Source organism: Pan paniscus, chromosome 3 (assembly GCF_029289425.2).
Source record: "Pan paniscus chromosome 3, NHGRI_mPanPan1-v2.0_pri, whole genome shotgun sequence".
NCBI classification, from domain to species: Eukaryota; Metazoa; Chordata; class Mammalia; order Primates; family Hominidae; genus Pan; species Pan paniscus.
The window spans coordinates 171,202,832-171,223,019 of record NC_073252.2 but is presented as its reverse complement, the minus strand read 5'-3'; the positions used below and the strand labels follow the sequence as shown (position 1 = coordinate 171,223,019).

At 41.4% G+C, this 20,188-nt stretch overlaps 1 non-coding gene across 1 annotated transcript; it reads left to right on the top strand.

The window, feature by feature from the left end:
• Positions 1 to 15,520: 15,520 nt before the first annotated feature.
• LOC112439678 (U6 spliceosomal RNA) lies at positions 15,521 to 15,622 on the top strand. Its single transcript, XR_003027928.1, has one exon. It is a non-coding gene; the product is annotated as a U6 spliceosomal RNA (small nuclear RNA).
• Positions 15,623 to 20,188: the final 4,566 nt, after the last annotated feature.

Sequence of the window (20,188 nt, the reverse complement as noted above, 5' to 3'; positions counted from 1 at the left end):
TAATAAAAACAAAAACCTGTATTCCAGGAATGCAAGTTTGTGGTAATTCTCAGAATCCAGGAAGGGTCTTCAACCTTATTCCTACACCCAAGGCAGCTCTTCCACAGGGCAGTGTAGAGCCTGTCAAGGCAAAGGGCAAATTAGTCCATTTACATTCAATGTCATTATTGATAAGTAGGGACTTACTCCTGCCATTTTGTTAGTTGTTTTCTGGTTGTTTTGTGGCCTTCTCTTCTTTCTTTCTTTCATTCCTGCCTTCCTCTAGTGGAGATGATTTTCTGTGGTGATATGATTTAGTTTCTTGCTTTTTAATTTTTGTGTGTCCGTTGTATGTTTTTTGGTTTGAGGTTACCATGAGGCCTGAAAATACTATATTATAACCCATTATTTTACCCTGATAACAACTTAACACTTTGCATAAACAAACAAGCAAAAAGAAAACTAATAAAAACTTGCCTTAATTTCATCTCTCACTTTTTAACTTTTTGTTGTTTCTATTTATATCTTATTGTACTATGTCTTGAAAAGTTGTTGTAGTTATTATTTTTGGTTCATCTTTTAGTCTTTCTACTTAAGATAAGAGTAGCTTACACACCACAGTTACAGTGTTATAATATTCTGTGTTTTTCTGTTTACTATTACCAGTCAGTGTTGTACCTTCAGGTAATTATTTATGGCTCATTAATATCCTTTTCTTTCTGATTGAGGTACTCCCTTTAGCATTTCTTGTGGGATGGGTCTGGTATTAATGAAATTCCTCAACTTCTATTGTCTGGGAAAGTCTTTATTTCTCCTTCACGTTTGAAGGATATTTTCACTGGATATACTATTTTAGGGCAAGAGGGTTTTTTTCTTCAGCACTTTAAATATGCCATGCTGCTCTCTCCTGGCTTGTAAGGTCTCCACTGAAAAGTCTGCTGCCAGAAGTATCGGAGCTCCGTTGTTTGTTATTTGTTTCTTTTCTTTTGCTGCTTTTAGGATCCTTTCTTTATCCTTGACCTTTGGGAGTTTGACTATTAAATGCCTTGAGGTAGTCTTCTTTGGGTTAAATCTACTTGGTGTTCTATAAACTTGTTGTACTTGGATATTGATATCTTTCTGTAGGTTCGGGAAGTTTTCTATTATCCGTTTGAATAAACTTTCTACCCCATCTCTTTCTCTACCTCCTCTTTAAGGCCAATTACAGATTTGCCCTTTTAAGGCTATTTTAAAGCTATTTTGAGGCTATTTTCTATATATATCCTGCAGGATCTTTTTTCTCCTCTGACTGTGTATTTTCAAATATGTTGTCTTCAAGCCCACTAATTCTTTCTTCTGCTATTAAAGGGATTTGATACATTCCTCGGTATGCCAATTGCATTTTTTGGCTCCAGAATTTCTGCTTGATTTTTTTTTTTAATTATTTCAATGTCTTTCTTCAATTTAGCTGATAGAATTCTGAATTCCTTTGGTGTTATCTTGAATTTCTTTGTGTTTTCTCAACAGAGCTATTTTGAATTCTCTGTCTGAAAGGTCACATATCTCTGTTTCTCCAGGATCGGTCCCTGGTACCTTATTTAGATCATTTGGTGAGGTCACATTTTCTTGGATGGTGTTGATGCTAGATGTTCTTTGGTGTCTGGGCATTGAAGGGTTAGGTATTTATTGTAGTCTTTACTATCTGAGCTTATTTATAGCTGTCTTTCGTAGCAAGGCTTTCCAGATATTTGAAAGGACTTGGGTGTTGTGATCTAAACTGCTTTTGCTTTAAGGGGCACCCCAAGCGCAGTAATGCTGTGGTTCTTGCAGTCTCGTAGAGATACTGCCTTGATAGTCTTGGACAAGATCCAGGAGAATTATCTGGATTACCAGGCAGAGACTCTTGTTCTTTCCCCTTACTTACTCCCAAACATACAGAGTCTCTCTGTTCTGAGCCACCTAAAGCTGGGGGGTGGAGTAACACGAGTACCCCTGTGACCACAACCATTATGACTAAACTCATAATGAAGCCACAGTGCTGGGTCTCACCCAAGACCTGCTATAACCACTCCCTGACTACTGTCTATGTTTGCTCAAGGCCCTGGGGCTCTGCAATCTGCAGGTGGCAAAGCCAGCCAGGCCTGTGTTCTTCCCTTCAGGGCAGCAAGATTTTCTAGGCCCCGGGTGGGTCCAGAAGTGCCATCCAGGAGTCAGGAACTAGACTCAAAAACCTTAGAAGTCTACCTGGTATTTTATTGTATTGTGGCTGAGCTGGCACTCAAACCATAAGACACAGTCCTTCCCACTCTTCTCTCCCCTTTCTAAAAGCAGAGGACACCCCTGCCCCTGGTAGGCACCATCATCCCTGGCCATGAGGAGTACTGCCAGACTACCACAGTTGATCTCCTAAGGCCCAAGGTCTCTTAAGTCAGCTTGTGGTGAATGCTGCCTAGCCTGGTAATCACACTTCAGGGCAGCAGGCTCCCCTCTGGCCCAGGGCAGGTTCAGAAATGCCATCCAAGAATCAAGTCCTGGAATCGTGGACCCTAGGAGCCCACTTGGTACTTTACCCACTGTGGCAGTGTTGATACCTGAAGCCAGCACGTCTCAGAGGCTCACCAAGGCCCTTGATGTAGCACCTGGCTATCACTGCTGGTTATTTAGGGCCCAAGGGCTCTTCAGTTAGCAGGTGATAAATGTTGCCAGGACTGGGTCCTTTCCTTCAGGGCACGGGGTTCCCTTCTGGACCAGGGTGTGTCTAGAAACACTGTCTTGGGGCAAGGGCCTGGAATGGAGGCCTCATGAGTCTGACCAGTGCCATATCCTACTGTGGCTTAGCTGGTATCCAAGATGTAAGACAAAGTCCTCCTCATTCTTCCCTCTCCTCTCCTCAAGTGAAAGGAGAAGGTCTCTTTTGAAGCTGTGAGCTGTGCAGTCTGGGACTAGAGGAGGGGTGATGCCAGCACTTCTTTGGCTGCCTCAGCTGGTGTCTCAGTATGTCGCATGCCCCATGAGTCCACCATCTCTGAGCTTAGTTCGACACTAGGACTCACTGCTGCCTGGGGTGGGGCAGGGGTGGCGTCTTGGCAATTCAGTGGCGATTCAGGACTGTTTTTTGTATCTCTTCAGTGCCTCTTTCAGTGATATGAAGTTAAAACCAGGTACTTATGAGTGCTCTCCTGAGTTTTGGTTCTTACGAAGGTATTTTTTTCTATATAGATAGTTCTTAACTTGGTGTCCTTGCAGGGCGGTGGGGGGGCAGCGGGGACGGGACGACAGGTGGAGCCTTCTATTTCGCCATCTTGCCCCACCTCCATATGTGATATTTTGATACATGAATATAATGTGTAATGATCAAATCAGAGTAATTAGGATATCAGTCTCCTCACACATTTATTATTTTTTTGTGTTGGAAACGTTTCAAATCTTCTGGCTATTACAATAAATTATTGTAAACTATAGTTACCCTGCTGTGCTGTCAAACACCAGAACTTATTTCTTCCACCTAACTGTACTTTCGTACCCATTAACCAACCTCTTTACAACCTCCTAACCCCCTTCCCAGCCTCTGGTAATCATCATCCTACTTTCTACCTCCCTGAGATAAACTTTTCTTAGCTCCTACATTAGGTTGTTTATTTGAAATCTCCTTACTTTTATAAAGTAGGTGTTTATTTCTATAAACTTCCTTCTTAGATTGGCTGTAGCTGTAACTCATAAATTCGGATATGTTGCGTTTTTATTTTCTTTTGTTTCAAGAAACTTTTAAATTTTCTTCTTAATTTCTTTGTTGACTCATTGTTTACTCAGGAGCATGTTGTTAAGTTTTCATGTATTCAAGAGTTTCAAGAGTTCCTCTTGTTAGTGATTTTTAGTTTTATTCCACTGTGCTCAGAAAAGATACTTGATATGATTTTAATTATTTTAAATACATTAAGACTTGTTTTGTGGCCTAAGATATGGTCTATCCTGGAGAATGTTTCATGTGCTGATGAAAAGAATGTGCATTCTGCAGCTGTTGGATGAAGTGTTCTGTAAATGCCTGTTCGGTCCATTTGAAATACAACTGAAATACAATGTTGCCTTGTTGATTTTCTTTCTAGATGATCAGTGTGATTCTGAGAGTGAGGTGCTAAAGTTCCTATTATTGTATTGGAGTCTATATCTCCCTTTAGATCTAACAATAATTGCTTTATGTATCTGGGTGTTCCTCTGTTGGGTGCATATTTATTTACAATTTTATATCCTTTTGCTGAAGGATCCTTTTGATCCTTTTATCATTACATAGTAACTTTTGTCTCTTTTAACAGTTTTTGACTTAAAGTCTATTTCATGTGATGTTAAGTACAGTTACTCCTGCTTATTTTTTGTTTCTGTCTGTGCAGAATCTTTTCCATCCATTCACTTTTGGTCTATGTATGTCTTTATAAGTGAAGTGAGTTTCTTGTGGGCAGTACATAGGTGGGTCATGTTTTTTTTCCTCTTAATCCTTTCAGCCAGTCTGTATCTTTTAAGTGGGGAATTTAAGCTGTTTATGTTCAAGGTATTATTGATAGGTAATGAGTTACTCCTCTTAATTTGTTAATTGTTTTCTGGTTGTTTTATGTATCCTTTGTTGCTTTCTTCCTCTCTTACTATTTATCATCATGATGTGATGGTTTTCAGTAGTGATAAGTTTTCATTCTTTTCTCTTTCGCCTTTGTGTATATGCTTTACCAGTGAGTTTAATACTTTTGTGTGTTTTCATGATGGTGATTATTGTCTTTTCACTTCCAGATGTAGAACTCCTTTGAGCATTTCCTGTAAGGCCAGTCTAGTGGTGACACATTCCTTCAGCTTTTGCTTGTTTGGAAGAAAGTAATAATATTTTAGACATGTTGGGTTAAATAAAATATAATATTAAAATTAACTTCATCTGTTTCTTTTTATTATTTTTGATGTGGTTACTAGAACATTCAAAATTACATATGTAACTTGCATTATATTTCTGTAGAGCAAGTGCAGGACCAAACAATTAGTCACTATTAATCTGATTTTTTCTTTCACTGACTGGGCTAATTTTTATGCTCTTAAATTCCCCTCAGACATTATCAGGATGGCTAGACTCACCCTGTTTTACCTCAGGCCCCTATGGCCCTATGTATGAGCACTCAACTTCTGAGTTTGGATCATTTCAGCGAGTCCTGGGTACCCTGAGGGCAGTTAGGGATCTAGAGTTTCCCATCCTCCTTTCAGGGGAACTCAGAGGGCATTCCATTCATAGCCCACCAAAGCCCTGTCTCTGAGAGTGCTCTCATGCCTGCCAGGTGCCCGTAGAATCCAGAGAAACCCACAGTTCTTCCTGTAGTTGAAGACAGACAGAACTTTTACCAATAGAATGCTCTCAGGGAACAAGAAAACAGTATGACTCCTTCAGGGAGCTATGGAGAGGATGCTGGGGTGGGGTGCAGGGACTGGGGAAAAGGGACAGCAGGACACCAATACAGGATGAGCAGCACCTATGAATCAAGCTCTCCAGGTAGTATAGGTATAAGTGTCACACACTCCTTAGCTAGCAATAAGATTAGGGCTACCTTTTTTAAGCATGCAGAAATGCCTAAAGTATTAAAAATGTCAAGGTCCCATAGATAAAACCTAAGTTAAAAGTAGTGTAACAAAAGAATTTCTAGTCACCAGTTTCAAGGCAATCTCACAGTCACCAAGTGCCAGCCTTGCTAGCCCACATCTGCGGGGACAGACACCTCTCGGGAAAGAGAGTGGGAGATTGTCTGCGCAACAGCCAGGCTGCAGGGATCAATTATGTTTTTAATTGATAAAGATGGTTACTCAATTCTTTGATGCTATATGGAAAACAGAGACAAAAAAAGCTTTTCTTTTTAGAACAACAAAGAAACACCAGGAATTGGCTCTATTCCAGAATCTTCTGAAATGTGAGAATATCCTCTTTTTCCTTACTTCTGAGTGTCATCAACATTAGCAACACCCTAACAGAACACCATTTATTGTGTGCCTTTCTGTCTTCAGAATTTGTTGAGTTTTCCCACAAGATTCCTAAATACTTCATTCCTCAGTGGTTGTGCAGGGCATGACCGTGCTTTGTGGAAAAGTCCCCTCTGCCCTGGTACACTTTCCTCTGCAGATGTTTTGTTAAGCGCCATGGGTCATGGAGGAGCTCAGGCCACCCTGGCCTTCAGCATATTTTGATGCTAGTTTGGGTGGCAAGGAAACAAATACATTTGCTCCTAATTCTCTTCTATCTCTTTCTGGCCTCTGATGTAGAGAAAGAGTAAAGAATCTCTCTGAGCCCTTTCACAGCTCCTCTGAGATGCAAAGTCAACTGTTGACCATAAAGCAAGCAAGCAAGTACAGTAAACCAGTCTCTAGGCTGAGAATCCCTAAGAGTCAGGGACCCTGATACCTGCTCCTCTCATCTCCTCTACCCTGATGAAGCAGAAGGAAGGGAAATTATCTTCTAGGACACCAAGCAAAAACCTTTCAATCCTATCTCTTTGGAGCAGAGCAACTTTTCCTACTCTTTCTACTTTTTTTGGTCAATCCTTAGAGCTGTTTTCTCTAATTTCTACCTAATTTTTGTACATATTCTCAGTAGTTCAATATACATAGATTTGCCTTACCAGTGCTGGATATACAGCATTTCTACCTGTGACCTCTGTGATTTTCAACAGGAGATGTCTTCAAATAAGTGTGCATTACATAACAAAAAGTTTGAGGTTTAAAAAATGATAAAGGAACCCAAAATGTTAATTATAGCAGCATTTGTATGTGTATGCACGTGTGTGTTATAGGTGATGACAGACAACCAAATGAAATGCTAAAAATGGAAAAGTCAACTTCCTAGGAGAAAGCTTGGGGTGTCGTATGATTTTCTAATACCAAATCAGACCTTCAGATTCATTGACACAAAATCAGCTCACATAATTATCTACAACTGAATGTTAAGATATACTTTGGCATGTTTCCTGTTCACTAAAAAGAAACTTATTACCATACAGATTTTAATTCAGTATATATTTTCAATCAAAGTTGTAGGGGTTTCACAAGGACACTCTACTTAAGATTTGAATTCTGTGTACACAGAATCACAGAGTCCTAGGGTTGAAAATTAAAGTCGCTTAATTCCATGATCAGCTGCTCGAGTCCTGTTGCAATATTCTTTCAATGTGGTTGTGATGTCAAGGCTTGAATGTCTCAAATGACAGAGAAGTCAATATCTCCTAAGCCACCTGTTCCATTCTTGAAAAGTGCTATTAGACCGGGTTCCCCTTGACCCACTCTCTGTTATAAATCTGTCTTTCGTGGTTTCCATCCTTTATTGTTGATTTCTGCCTACCATGCTCCTGGGGAAATCTTCCTCTTGACAACCCTCAAAATATTTGAGGGCAACTAGCATGGCCTCCCAGGTCTTTCCACATGCATCCTATTCCTTCGACTGCTCCCAAGGTGACATGGCTTGGGTCGCCTTACTAACCTATTCTGAATGCATCTCTCCTCTGTACACTTGAAAAATATATATTCCTTTTTAAGCTTGGTATCCACAATGAAAGACAATGCTTTGGGCGCGGTCATTTTCCATTAGTACACTGGCACTTTGACTGCTTTTTTCACATGTGACAGATGATTCCTTTTCTTGACATGAGCCTGCGATATTCACTCCACTTCTCCCTGAAGGCTTACACTGGCTGCTATGCAAACTTCCAGGCTCACTTTCAGGGAAATGTCTAATGATGGGTCTGAGTAAGGCCATGGGGGAAATTGCTCCTTCACCAAGTGCAGTGGTTCCCAACTTGTGGCTGACACACCATAGGCAGCCAAAGGCCAGGGGACTTCCCATTAAAAAGACTACCAACTGCGATGCCCCTTCACTGCTGGAACCTTGGGGTTCTTGACATCAAAAAACACCACCAGCGTTCTCATTAAGTGTTGTTTAGTCCCCGCTGGAAAGCACACTACAGGTATATGTTCTGTGACAAGTGTAATGTGTTTATGAGTATGTGCATAATGAATTATTGGAAATAGCTGTGTTTTAATACCCCCTTAATATATAAAGTTTGACTCCTGTCAGTCTTGGGTCTGTTAAAAATATTTAGGGGTTTGCTTACATGGTGGTCTGCCAAAGCCTTCGATTGTGATCTAGTGGCCTCACCGTAGAATCGCTGAGGACCCAGGATTGTGGGAGGCCCCCAGAGGGTGATGCAAGCCTGGGGAACATTTAAGGTGTCACTTCATTCATTTTTGGAGAGGCAGGTGTGAGACTTGCCCGCATTTCTTACAACCAAGGAGCCAAGATTATTACATAAGAATCATAAGAAACCACTATAGAACACAGAATTCCAATCTCCAGTTAAGGTTAAGGAAATAGCTATTTAGCACTTACTTTATCAAGGGCTCCTCTGTTTAAGCCATTTGCTTGTTAGTACCCTACGTCTTCTTGAGGATGTGTCCTTTAAACTAACTTTCTCGCATTGAACCTGGTACTGTAACTGGTCTTCTATGTGCAATAGGTGTCACGTCTATCAGTCTGCCCCACACCAAATCTCTCCCTTATCCTGCCAGAAGGGTACGCCCATGAGCTTCTCTAGACCTGACCCCTAACACCTTCAGGGAAGTGCCTGATCCCAAAATGTATGGCAGAAACCAGCTCTAAACACATGTGGATGACACCCTCTTGGATGAGAAAGGTTATGAAGTGCCACGTAAGGTAATAGACTTATTAATGATACTATAAATCAATCCTCAAACATACAAAATTATCTACCAAGTTTGCCTTGGTACTTTTTAGTGAAGAAAATAAAATTGAGTAAATACAGGTATATATCCCATGTGGAAAAAATTCAGGTATTCCACACTTCATGCTCAGACCCCTGCAATACCTTCCCTTCGTCTCCTTGCCTTGCCCCTAACCTCCCCGACTCTGGCCTATCCTCCTCTGTGTTGCCGGTTAGCACTGTTACTATTCCTCCTCATTACAGTGGGAAAGTTTCTCCAGGCCTTCCAGAAACCAATCCTAACCTCCCTCAGCTTTCCTACATGAACTTTCCCTTCAACCAAACTTGTCTTTTGTAGGTTTTCAACTGCATTGCCTGTCTTCACACCTACTTGAATAAGTAAAAGTGATCTCCACCTTCCCTGGCCCAGTTTCTCCCTTCCCTGGCCCAGCTGCCTTCCTAGATTGCACAGCCTCCAGTGGTCAGTTCTTTTTTTTTTTTTTTTTTTAGACGGAGTCTCGTTCTGTCACCCAGGCCAGAGTGCAGTGGCACGATCTCGGCTCAGTGCAACCTCCACCTCCCGGGTTCAAGCGATTCTCCTGCCTCAGTCTCCCGAGTAGCTGGGACTACAAGCACATGCCACCATGCCTGGCTAATTTTTTGTATTTTTAGTACAGATGGGGTTTCACCATGTTGGCCAGGCTGGTCTCGAACTCCTGACATCCAGTGATCCACCCGCCTCAGCTTCCCAAAGTGCTGGGTTTACAGGCATGAGCCACCACACCCAGCTGCTCACTTCTTACTCAGAAGGTGAATGTTTGTCATATTTAGTGTTTCTGGTACTTGTGTAGCACGTGGCATACATAGTCATGCACCGTATAATGATGTTTTAGTCAACGACAGACCGCATGTATGACAGTGGTCTCATAAGATTATCACACCATATTTTTTAATGTACCTTTTCTATGTATAGATATGTTCAGATAGACAAATATTTACCATTGTGTTGCAGTTGCCTGGAGTATTCAGCACAGTGACATGTTGTACAGGTTTGTAGCCTAGGAGCAATAGGCTATACCATATAGCCTAGGTGTGTAGTAGGCTCTACCGTCTAGGTTTGTGTAAGTACATTCTATGATGTTCGCACAATGACACAATCACCTAATGATGCATTTGTCACAACATCTCTGTTATTAAGTGATGCATGATTCTACTGCCTTATATCTGCTGGAGACAGTTGTCCGGAGGTTTCCATGTCTCTGCATCTCTTGCCAGCAGAGATACTGACTGCGTTTATTCTGAACTATGATTACAAGGATGTTTATACAGGGGATAGCCTTAAAATATGAAAACGAAGTCTGTCTCTGGAGAAAAGGGCAGGTATGCCTGCTGCCCATTAAGACATGGGTTCCTTAAGCGCCAGGTTTCTCTCCTATAATGCAACTTACGTCATGTGCTGGTGTCAAATGGTCATCTGTGTCACCTGGTGGGAATTGGGGCCTGGGGAAGTCACAAGAAGTGACACAAAAGTCACAGTTGGTACTGTGACTATTGCTATGGCTATAATAAAGGCATTTATGTGTGACCCAGGAGTCCTGTGTCTTCTGCCAGCATCCATGACACTCTAGGGTAAAAATCTCAGACCTTTCACAGTTCTTGACATTATCTTTCCATGGGAGCTTCAGCTCCTCTAAATGAGAAAGCCAGAGATTAGAGATAGAAATCTGTATTGTATTTCTTAACATCTCTGATATTTTTCCCTATATATTCTAAGTACACAAGAAGTTTTGTTAATGATACAAATGATATTGAAAATAAGACAAAATCATCATAGCAAAAAACTCTCTAGTTTGACTCAGTTTCAGTCCATACTCATCCTTTCTGCTCTGCATGGCCCCGGATTTTGAGCAGCAGGGTCTTTAAAAAAAATACATGTGTGCAAGAGGGAATAGGAAAGAATGAATATGAGGAGCACAGGGAACAAAATCCAGGAAATGGGTTTGAGAGCCAAACTGTGACAAGGATGCCTAATTGCCTCTAAATATTAATTCTGCATTTTTCCGTTTGTAAAAAGAATGCTGATTTTTTAAAATCTGAGAACATTGCGGCTAGCTAAAATAATACAGTTGGCCCTTGAACAACCCAAGTTTGAACTGCATGGGTCCACTTGTATGTGGATTTCTGCCTCTGCCACCCCTGAAACAGTAAGACCAACCCCTCCCATCCTCCTCTTGCTTTTGCTCTTCCTCAGCCCACTCAGCATGAAAATAAAGAGGATGAAGACCTCTCTGATGATCCACCTCCATTCAATGAATAGTAAATATATTTTCCTTATGATTTTCTTTTTTTTTTTCTTTGAGATGAAGTCTCACTCTGTCACTCAGGCTGGAGTGCAGTGGTGCAATCTCAGTTCACTGCAACCGCTGCCTCCTGGGTTCAATTAATTCTCCTGCCTCAGCCTCTTGAGTAGCTGAGTCTTGAGGCCCCATTGTGTCTCATGTCATGAAGATGGTGACAATCAACACTTAGAAATTCAATGGAAAAGGAAGGAAACTACATGGGATAACCTATTGGGCATACATTAATTTTAGAGGGATGGCATCCTTAAAATCAGTAAACTCTTGGATGCCTATCAACCCAAACTTATTAAGATCTTCTTGCAAGAGCTACCTCAGAGACTATTTCCTTCTGACCTCTTGTTCAACACACATAGTGGAGGTTAAGGGTATTACTTCGTCTCAACAAACCAAACAAGCAAATTTTGCATGATACCTTCAAAAAAAGCCAATGGACAGAGGTAGTATTTAAAAGCACAAGAATCTCTTGAACATGGAAGGCAGAGATTACAGTGAGCTGAGATCGTGCCACTGCACTCCAGCCTGGGTGACAAAGCGAGACTCTGTCTCAAAATAAATAAATAAATAAATAAATAAATAAGTAAAATAAAATAAAATAAAATGGTACCACTGTAGCAATACTACTCTTTACTATTTTAGTAGGCCATTAGAGATAGAGTTGAGGCCCATTCTTTAGTTAATGGTCTCTTGAACTTCATGAGGAGAACGTGCTATCTTCTTGGTATAGTCAGAACTTTTGAGAATAACCCTAAAGCTCTGTGACAGAATAGGAGGAATAAAATTCAGGCAGCTTTCTGAATGGAGCTAACTTGCGGAGATGCTCACCTTAGCAGATAGGTCTCAGTTTCAATTTCAGCTTTGCTTCTTAGCTCTTAGGTGCTCCTGGTTCAATAACTAAACTTCAGTTTCCTTATCTATATTATGGGAATAACAAAGCATTCCTCATACTAGATGCTGGCTTACCCTTATTCCCTTTCCTCTTAGCTCTTCTCAAAAAAACAGGATAACTAGGAGATCAGAGGCTGTTGATATATACACTGGATCTTAAGGAATCTCTGCCTGACTTCTAGTGTCCTTGGAGGACCAAAGAGAGCTTAAAGCTGATTCAGAGACATTCCTTGGAGAAACAGCTTCAAAAATTATGTCAGATAGGACTATACTGGATAACCTCAAACCAAAGAGAGGCAAAATTGTGATGTGGACAAAGTATGTCTTTAGCTCCTCCCCCTTCCTACTTTCAGGTCCCCCTTCTCTCTCCTGGTTGGGTGTTCTTTCTTGGACACCAAGTATCCCTTTGCTGCTCGTGGATGCCCTGGGTCAGGCCTTTCCCCTCTGGGGAGGCCCAGTGACCCAGACTGGGTCTCGCTTCTCATCCCTCTTATGTCTCAGCTAACCTCATCACAGCTTTGTTATGCGTGGAACTACTCTTAGTTGAGGGTCTTCTCAAAGAAGAGCTGATAAGGCAATTTACTCAAAGGTTAAATCGCTAGTAAGGCTTTTTGGGTTTCCCTATCTGAGAGTCTGAGAGAATCTGCAGTTCCTCCTGCAGGAGGTTTTAAGACTAAGGGACCGTCAAGGAGCCCTTTTAATAGCCTTCATAATCCCCATCCTGAACCCATGGGTAAAAGCCAAAGAGGCAAAGTAACCAACTGCTAGCAGTGCTTGCTATCAGCATGAGATCCCAATGCTGCCCATGCTCTCATCTAATCACTGCCCAATATGAGTCATCTGAGCCACTAGCACAGAAAGGCTCTCTAAGATATTTGCAGTGGCTCAGCAACGCCCAGGATCAGGCTCCAGAGATGAGCTTTTGGGGACTTTCAGCTTTAAAAAAAATATCTGGAGTACAGGCTTGATATGATTTGGCTCTGTGTCCCCACCCAAATCTCATCTGGAATTGTAATGTCAAAGGAAAGACCTGGTGGGAGATGATTGGATCATGGGGGCGGTTTCCCTCATGGTTTACTCATGATAGTGAGCAAGTTCTCATGAGATCTGATGGTTTTATAAGTGGCAATTTCCCCTGTGCTTGCTTTCTTCCCTGCCACCTGGTGAAGAGTTGCCTGCTTCCCCTTCACTTTTCACCATGACTGTAAGTTTCCTGAGGCCTCCCCAGCTATGCAGAACTGTGAGTCAATTAAACCTCTTTCCTTTATAAATCACCCAGTTTTAGGTATGTCTTTATACCAGTGTGAAAACAGTCTAATACCAGCCTGATATGGAAACAATTTTTTAATCAGTTTAAACGGTTGTTTTTCCTCAACAAACTGTATAATGTCAGACTATTCCACCTACAGGAGAGGCATATCTCAGCTCCTCTGCTTTTCCTATTCCTATTCCTGGGTCAGGCAAAACTGAGAAGGGGCGTGCAGGAGGAATTATCTCAGCACCTAAGATGTTTCCAGTTGAGAACACTCAAAAATGTCAAATGGCAGAATAAAATCACCAGTGAATGAAGCTATTGAGAAATACTGCCCACCTCAACATAATTCTCACAGAAGTCACAGCATGGGAAGGAGCTGTGGCATGTGCCTGGCTTGCTTTGGCATGGGAGATAGTAAGCAGATCAGGTAGGAGGTGTAATCTTCATAATAGTTCAGGAGAGAGACATTCTAGCTATTCAAGCCACGTTTTTGGAATGCAAGAGCCAAGAGGCCAGTGCCAGAGCAGCAGGTTCTGCTGCAGACAAAGACACAATGACTTTGTGACAAGGCCAGCTATGCCCTGGGAGACCAAGAGATACAAACCAAAAAAAAAAAAAAAAGATTTATCATGTATGCTCTGCAGAAAGCCCTTATCATCTGTCACATTCGGGTATTTTCAGCCACACTTACATACAGGGATAGCCACAGTGTCAACAGTATCATCCTTGACTACAAAGGATGACAGTGACAAATCTCAGGGTCCTTTGAATTTGAAGATAACATTGTTCACTACTGTGAATGCCAGACTTTTATTGTCAACAGAACTTCTCAAGTTATTTATGCCTGCAACAACTTGTATTAGATCACCCACCTCTTTCAGCTGCTTCCCTGAGATGTGTTATAGTGAAAGTGAGAGTGTTGTCAGCAGTAACATGTCCTACATTGCCTAAACGGCCACTGAAATTGGAGTTCCCAAATGTACACTGGAGACCTCTCACTCTGTTAGCCTCTCCACTTCAGCCTGTCTCTGTGATTCCCTTGGGAACTTAGCAACATCGCAAAATGCTATCTCATTCTTTATTCTGGAAACTGAAAATCTTCCAAAAGAATACTTTCTGAGACTCTTTAAATGCATGGTCCTAAACCATTCCTGTAGAGATTTTGGAAGAACCTGTACAAGGAGGCTATTGTATGCATGTACAAATAAATGACACAACTCAATGGTTTAATACTACCTGCCAAGTTAAACTACTGCAGAGCAGCTGTGCATATTTAAAAAGATGCCTGGCACAACTAGCGATCCATAAATCATCAGCTGCATACTTTCATCCAATTAAGAGAGTTAAGTAAGAAAAAATCCACAAATTAAGATGTGTGTAAGGACATGGATGACATCATCATTCCTCTCTGAATGCAAAAATAAATAAAAATAAAAATAAATCCTCATTTTGCTGATGTTAAGGCTAGAGTTACTTTTCTAGGGACACAACTTTTCCGGTATTTCAAATCCCAGTGTAAAACCTTGTTCACAGAAGGGTCATTTCAGGTTTGTCGGTTCTCTTTCTGTAAGTACTAGAGCAAAACAGAAGTAATGACTTAAACTGAAAAGCAATCCTTCTTCAACAAGAGCGGATGGGTAAGCCAGGATCCTAAGGCTTTCGTGGGGCAATGATAGCCATGTCATAGGGTTGGAGCACTGTCTCTCTGCAGTGAATCCCTTTGTTCTGGTTTGTTTGTCTGTAGCACAAAGATGCTCAAGAGCATGGCAGATGGCCAGGCCAGCAGATGCCTCATTCCAACTCCAGTTGGCCTCGAGTTTATAGACTTGGCTACAGAAGCCAGAGCAAAATGAAATGAAAAGAAGTTGCATTATTATAAGTTGGGTCACTGTAGGATAAGGTGACCCCCCATCCTGATGGGTTTTTTTGGTTTGTTTGGTTGGTTGGTTTTTGAGACAGAGTTTCCCTCTTGTTGCCCAGGCTGGAGTGCAGTGGCATGATCTTGGCTCACAGGAACCTCTGCCTCCCTGGTTCAAGTGATTCTCCTGCCTCAGCCTCCCAAGTAGATGGGATTACAGGTGCATGCCACCATGCCCAGCTAATTTTGTATTTTTAGTAGAGACAGAGTTTTACCATATTGTCCAGGCTGGTCTCTAACTCCTGACCTCAGGTGATTCGCCTGCCTCGGCCTCCCAAAGTGCTAGGATTACAGAGATTAACACAAATAACTACAAAAGTTCTTATCCTCCTGACAACTGTCATGCTTTGGTACACAGCAGAAGTACTTTATATGTGCTTCTCATTTTGTGTCACAGAATATTAAAAACATGTACACTGTGCTCGCTTCAGCAGCACTTATACTAAAATTGGAATGACGCAGACAAGCAGGCCCCCTGCACAAAGATGATATGCAAATTTGTGCAGAGTTCTATATTTTGCTTTCCTTTTCTAATGTTTATGGGTATGGAAACTGAGTGAGGTAACTTGCCTAACTGAGAAAACTTCTGGCTTCAAATCCTACCCCCAACTCCTTCTCCAAAACCAAAACATATATATATTTAAGGTTGAGATTTAATAATAGTAATAATTTTATTGATTCTTTCAAGACCATTCTTCATTAAAATTGGCTTTTTCCCCCCGTGAGTGCATGACATCAAAGAATGCAATGACTATTAGTAGAGTTAGGTGTCATTGCCTTGTTTCATGCTAAAGCGCCAGCAGTTTTAACCAGCATTGCTTTTGCACCATCAAAATGCAAACATCAACCAAATGAAAAAGGCAAATATATAATGTCTTAGTATTATTACAAAAATGGTTTTGACCTTATAGACCCTCTGAAACTTAATGCTTATGTTGGAAGCAGGGTCATCATAAAGAAAATAAATGAATATTAGCATCCTCAGGGGCACAAAAGGGAAACCATTATCTTATAATTCTGTATCATTTGATCCTTTATGATTTTTGTAGTTTTAAAAAAATGAACAAATAAATATACCTGGAAGTGTCTTCATTAAAAAGTGGGAGGGGGACTGAATGATGTCTCAAGAACTTATCATGTGAACCCAAATCTCCTTAAAAGTCTCCTTAAAGGCCAGGTGCAGTGGCTCATGCCTGTAATCCCAGCGCTTTGAGAGGCCGAAGTGGGTGGATCACAAGGTCAGGAGTTCGAGACCAGCCTGGCCAACATGGTGAAACCTCGTCTCTACTAAAAATACAAAAATTAACCAGGCATGGTGGCATGCACCTGTAGTCCCAGCTACTCAGGAGGCTGAGACAGGAGAATCGCTTGAACCCAGGAAGTGGAGGTTGCAGTGAGCTGAGATCCCGCCACTGCACTCCAGCCTAGAAGACAGAGCAAGACGCCATCTCAAAAAACAAAAAAAAATCTCCTTAAAGAGTCTTGTGAAAATGTCCCCTAAAATCCTAATGGATTCAGTGACTTGCATGAGTATTTTCTTTTCTTTTTTTTTTTTTCTGAGACGGAGTCTTACTCTGTCACCCAGGCTGGAGTGCAGTGGCACGATATCGGCTCACCACAACCTCCACCTCCCGGGTTCAAGCGATTCTCCTGCCTCAGCCTCCCAAGTAGCTGGGATTACAGGCGCCTGCCACCACACCCAGCTAATTTTTGTATATTTAGTAGAGGCGGGGTTTCACCATTTGGGCCAGGCTGGTCTTGAACTCCTGACCTTGTGATCCACTTGCCTCAGCCTCACAAAATGCTGGGATTACAGGCATGAGCCATCGCGCCCGGCCTTGCATGAGTATTTTCTATATTTTCTGTAGTAAAACAATGTAGAAATTATGAAGATGTAAGATAAGAACTTCATATAATATAAATATACATATTAATTTCAGTTTGGAGTAGCTAATTATATTGCTCTAATTCATCAATTTCTATGTACTATAAAAACTTTACATAAATGTAGCTGATTTGACATGGCTTTTTTTATCATTTCTGTTAAAAGTTGGGCACTGTATTCTTTATCAGAAATGTAATTCAAAGCATATTACTTTGCCCCATAGAGAAGCCAAACTCAACTTATATCATTTTGGTATCATTTTAACATCTTCTTTCAGGAATACAATAGTATCAATTATTATGCTTTCTTGGAAGGAAAAAAAAGACTAAATGATTTACACAGAAGGGCATTTATTAATTTCCATAGCTTGGAGACCAGAACAGAGTGGGCTCCAGGCCATGTAGGTCAGGGTCTCTCTCTTCTTGGAGATTCTCTCAGCCTGTTGTCTGCCTCAGGTAGGTGGCAAAATGCCTGCTCCCACCACAAGATCCAGAGAAAAACAAGGGAGAGGCTCTAACTGCATCTCTTTAGAATTAAGGAAACCTTTCCTAGAGGTCCCCACTAGATTTCCTTCATGTTTCCTTGACCAAGATTGGGTCACATGCACATGCCATTTTGACCAAGTCACTGTTGAGGGAAATAGTATGGCCAGCAGAAATCAGAAACCAGAAATCAGAAAACTACAACCAAAGGCCAAAGCCGGCCCACAGCCTATTGTTGTAAATAAAGTTTTATTGTAACACAGCCATACTCATTCATTTATATATTGTCTGTGGCTGCTTTCTCATGCAACTGCACAGTACAATGGTTGTAACAGAGATCACGTGCCTGCAAAGCCTAAATATGCACTATGTCCTTTATGGAAAATGTTTGCTGACCATTGGTGTACAGAATTACATTCAGGGAAGAATAGATGATGACAAGTCAACCACAATGACTACTACAGGATAGAGTGGTTCTAAAAAAAGCAAGCTCTTGGCCAGGCGCAGTGGCTCATGCCTGTAATCCCAGCACTTTGGGAGGCCGAGGCGGGTGAATCACCTGAGGTCAGGAGTTTGAGACCAGCCTGGCCAACATGGTGAAATCTCATCTCTACTAAAAATACAAAAATTAGCCAGGCGTGGTGGCGGGCACCTGTAATCCCAGCTACTTCAGAGGCTGAGACAGTAGAATCTCTTGAAACTGGAAGGCAGAGTTCGCAGTGAGCCGAGATCACACCATTGCACTCCAGCCTGGGTGACGAGAGTAAAACTCCATCTCAAACACACACACACACACACACACACCCACAAAACAAGCTCTTTGCCCTTGAAATGTTAAGATAAAGCTAATAGTATATATGACACGGTCCTGAACATATAAACTATGTGGCAAAGATTGCAAGTGCCATAAAAATGCAGAGGAATCCAAGTATAGTGATGCAAGCCTATAGTCCCAGGTATTCAGAAGGCTGAGGTGGAGGACTGTTTGAGCTCAGGAGTTCAAGAGCAACTGAGAAACATAACAAGACCCCTTCTCTTAAAAAAGAAAAGAATTCAGAACAGAAAGTGATCAATAAAGGCAAGGCAAAAATATTTTCAGTTCAAGACCGGCCTGGACAACATAGCAAGACCCCTTCTCTTAAAGAACAAAATTCCAAAGAAAAGTGATCAATAAAGGCAAAGCGATAATATTTTCAAAGTATACAAATTCTCCCCCAAAATGTTTCATGAGACACCTATACAGAATGCTGGTCTGTTTTGACTTAGCTTCCTTGTGTTTTAGTGTTTTCTATTGACAGGCAGGTGAGCAACATGCCAAGGGGTTGTTTGGCATCTTTCTGTTCATGGACACTATTACAGTATTACAGGCCCTGTTTTCCCCCAGGCTTTCTTATGTCTTCTTTAACCTTAATCATTGCATAATACAAGGGCTCATTCTAGATAAAAATGTACAAATTTTATCTTTGTTGTCCAGCTTTGTTGATATAAGTCTCGCATCATTTCCTTTCTATTCTGTGGTATTTTTCTCTCCTTTCCACCTATTAGAATGTCTTACACGGATCTCATAAGATCTGAAAAGCATTCATGGTAGAAGGTAAAACTAGAAGCCTCACTCCAGTCAGGAGGATATGCATTAAAGAGAATAGAAAATCCTCGAGTTAACTAGAAAGGAATCTGTGTCTACTTGTTATCCTCAAAACTACCACTTTTAGGTACTTTCCTAACCTCATACTTCAAATGTGCACTATTATGCCCCCAAGCATTGCACTGAAAGATAAATACTGAATGGGGCTATGCTTTGAATGTCCCCTCTAAAACTCATGTTGAAATTTAATTGCCTGTGTAACAGATTGGGAGATGGGGCCCTTAAGAGGTGATTAGGTTGTGAGGACCCTGACCTCATGAGTAGATTAATGCCAGTGTGTTAATTACCTCAGGGGTGGGCTCCTGATCAAAGGATAAAGTTCAGACCCCATTTCTCTTTGTCCCACGTCCTCACTTGCCCTTCCACGATGATATGACACAGCAAGAAGGCCCTCACCAGATGCGGCCCTTTGATATTGGATTTTCCAGCCTCTAGAACTGTGAGCCAAGTAAACTTCTGTTCTTTACAAATTACTCAGTCTGTGGTGTTCTATTATAGCATCAGAAAACAGACTAAGACAAATGGATAGAAAAACATGGAGACATGCTCTTCAAATTCCTATCCCATCTGCTCTACAGGACTCCTCAGAACACTAAGTTTGAACGTTAGGTGATGACTCCAGATATCTCGTGAGTTCCATGAGATGAGAACTAGACGGGAAGCAGCTGAAGTCGTTTGAAGAAAAGAGAAAGGTCCTGCATCATCTGTTCCGTCACATGATCCCGAATGTATTTGCCCCAGCAGTGACTCTCACTCAAGCCATTAGCAGGAAGCTCTAAGAGGCACATCAGAGACATGGTTGCTCCTAGGAAGTTGCACGTCTTCACTCTAAACCTAGAATATAGATGAAGATCTTCTTTCTAGCAGAAATAAGGCAAGGCAGCAGAGATCCCAACAAGATTAAATATTAAATTTCAAAGCTGAGAATGAATCAAAGGCCTGAAAAATAAGTACATTTTAGAGATCTAGGCAGGCAAGTTCCCAGAGTGCAGCTGTCAGGGAATTTAAGATCCGAAATATTTCTTCCTGCCCGATAATGTTTAAACCTTTTTATTCATTTCAGTAACTATTTCT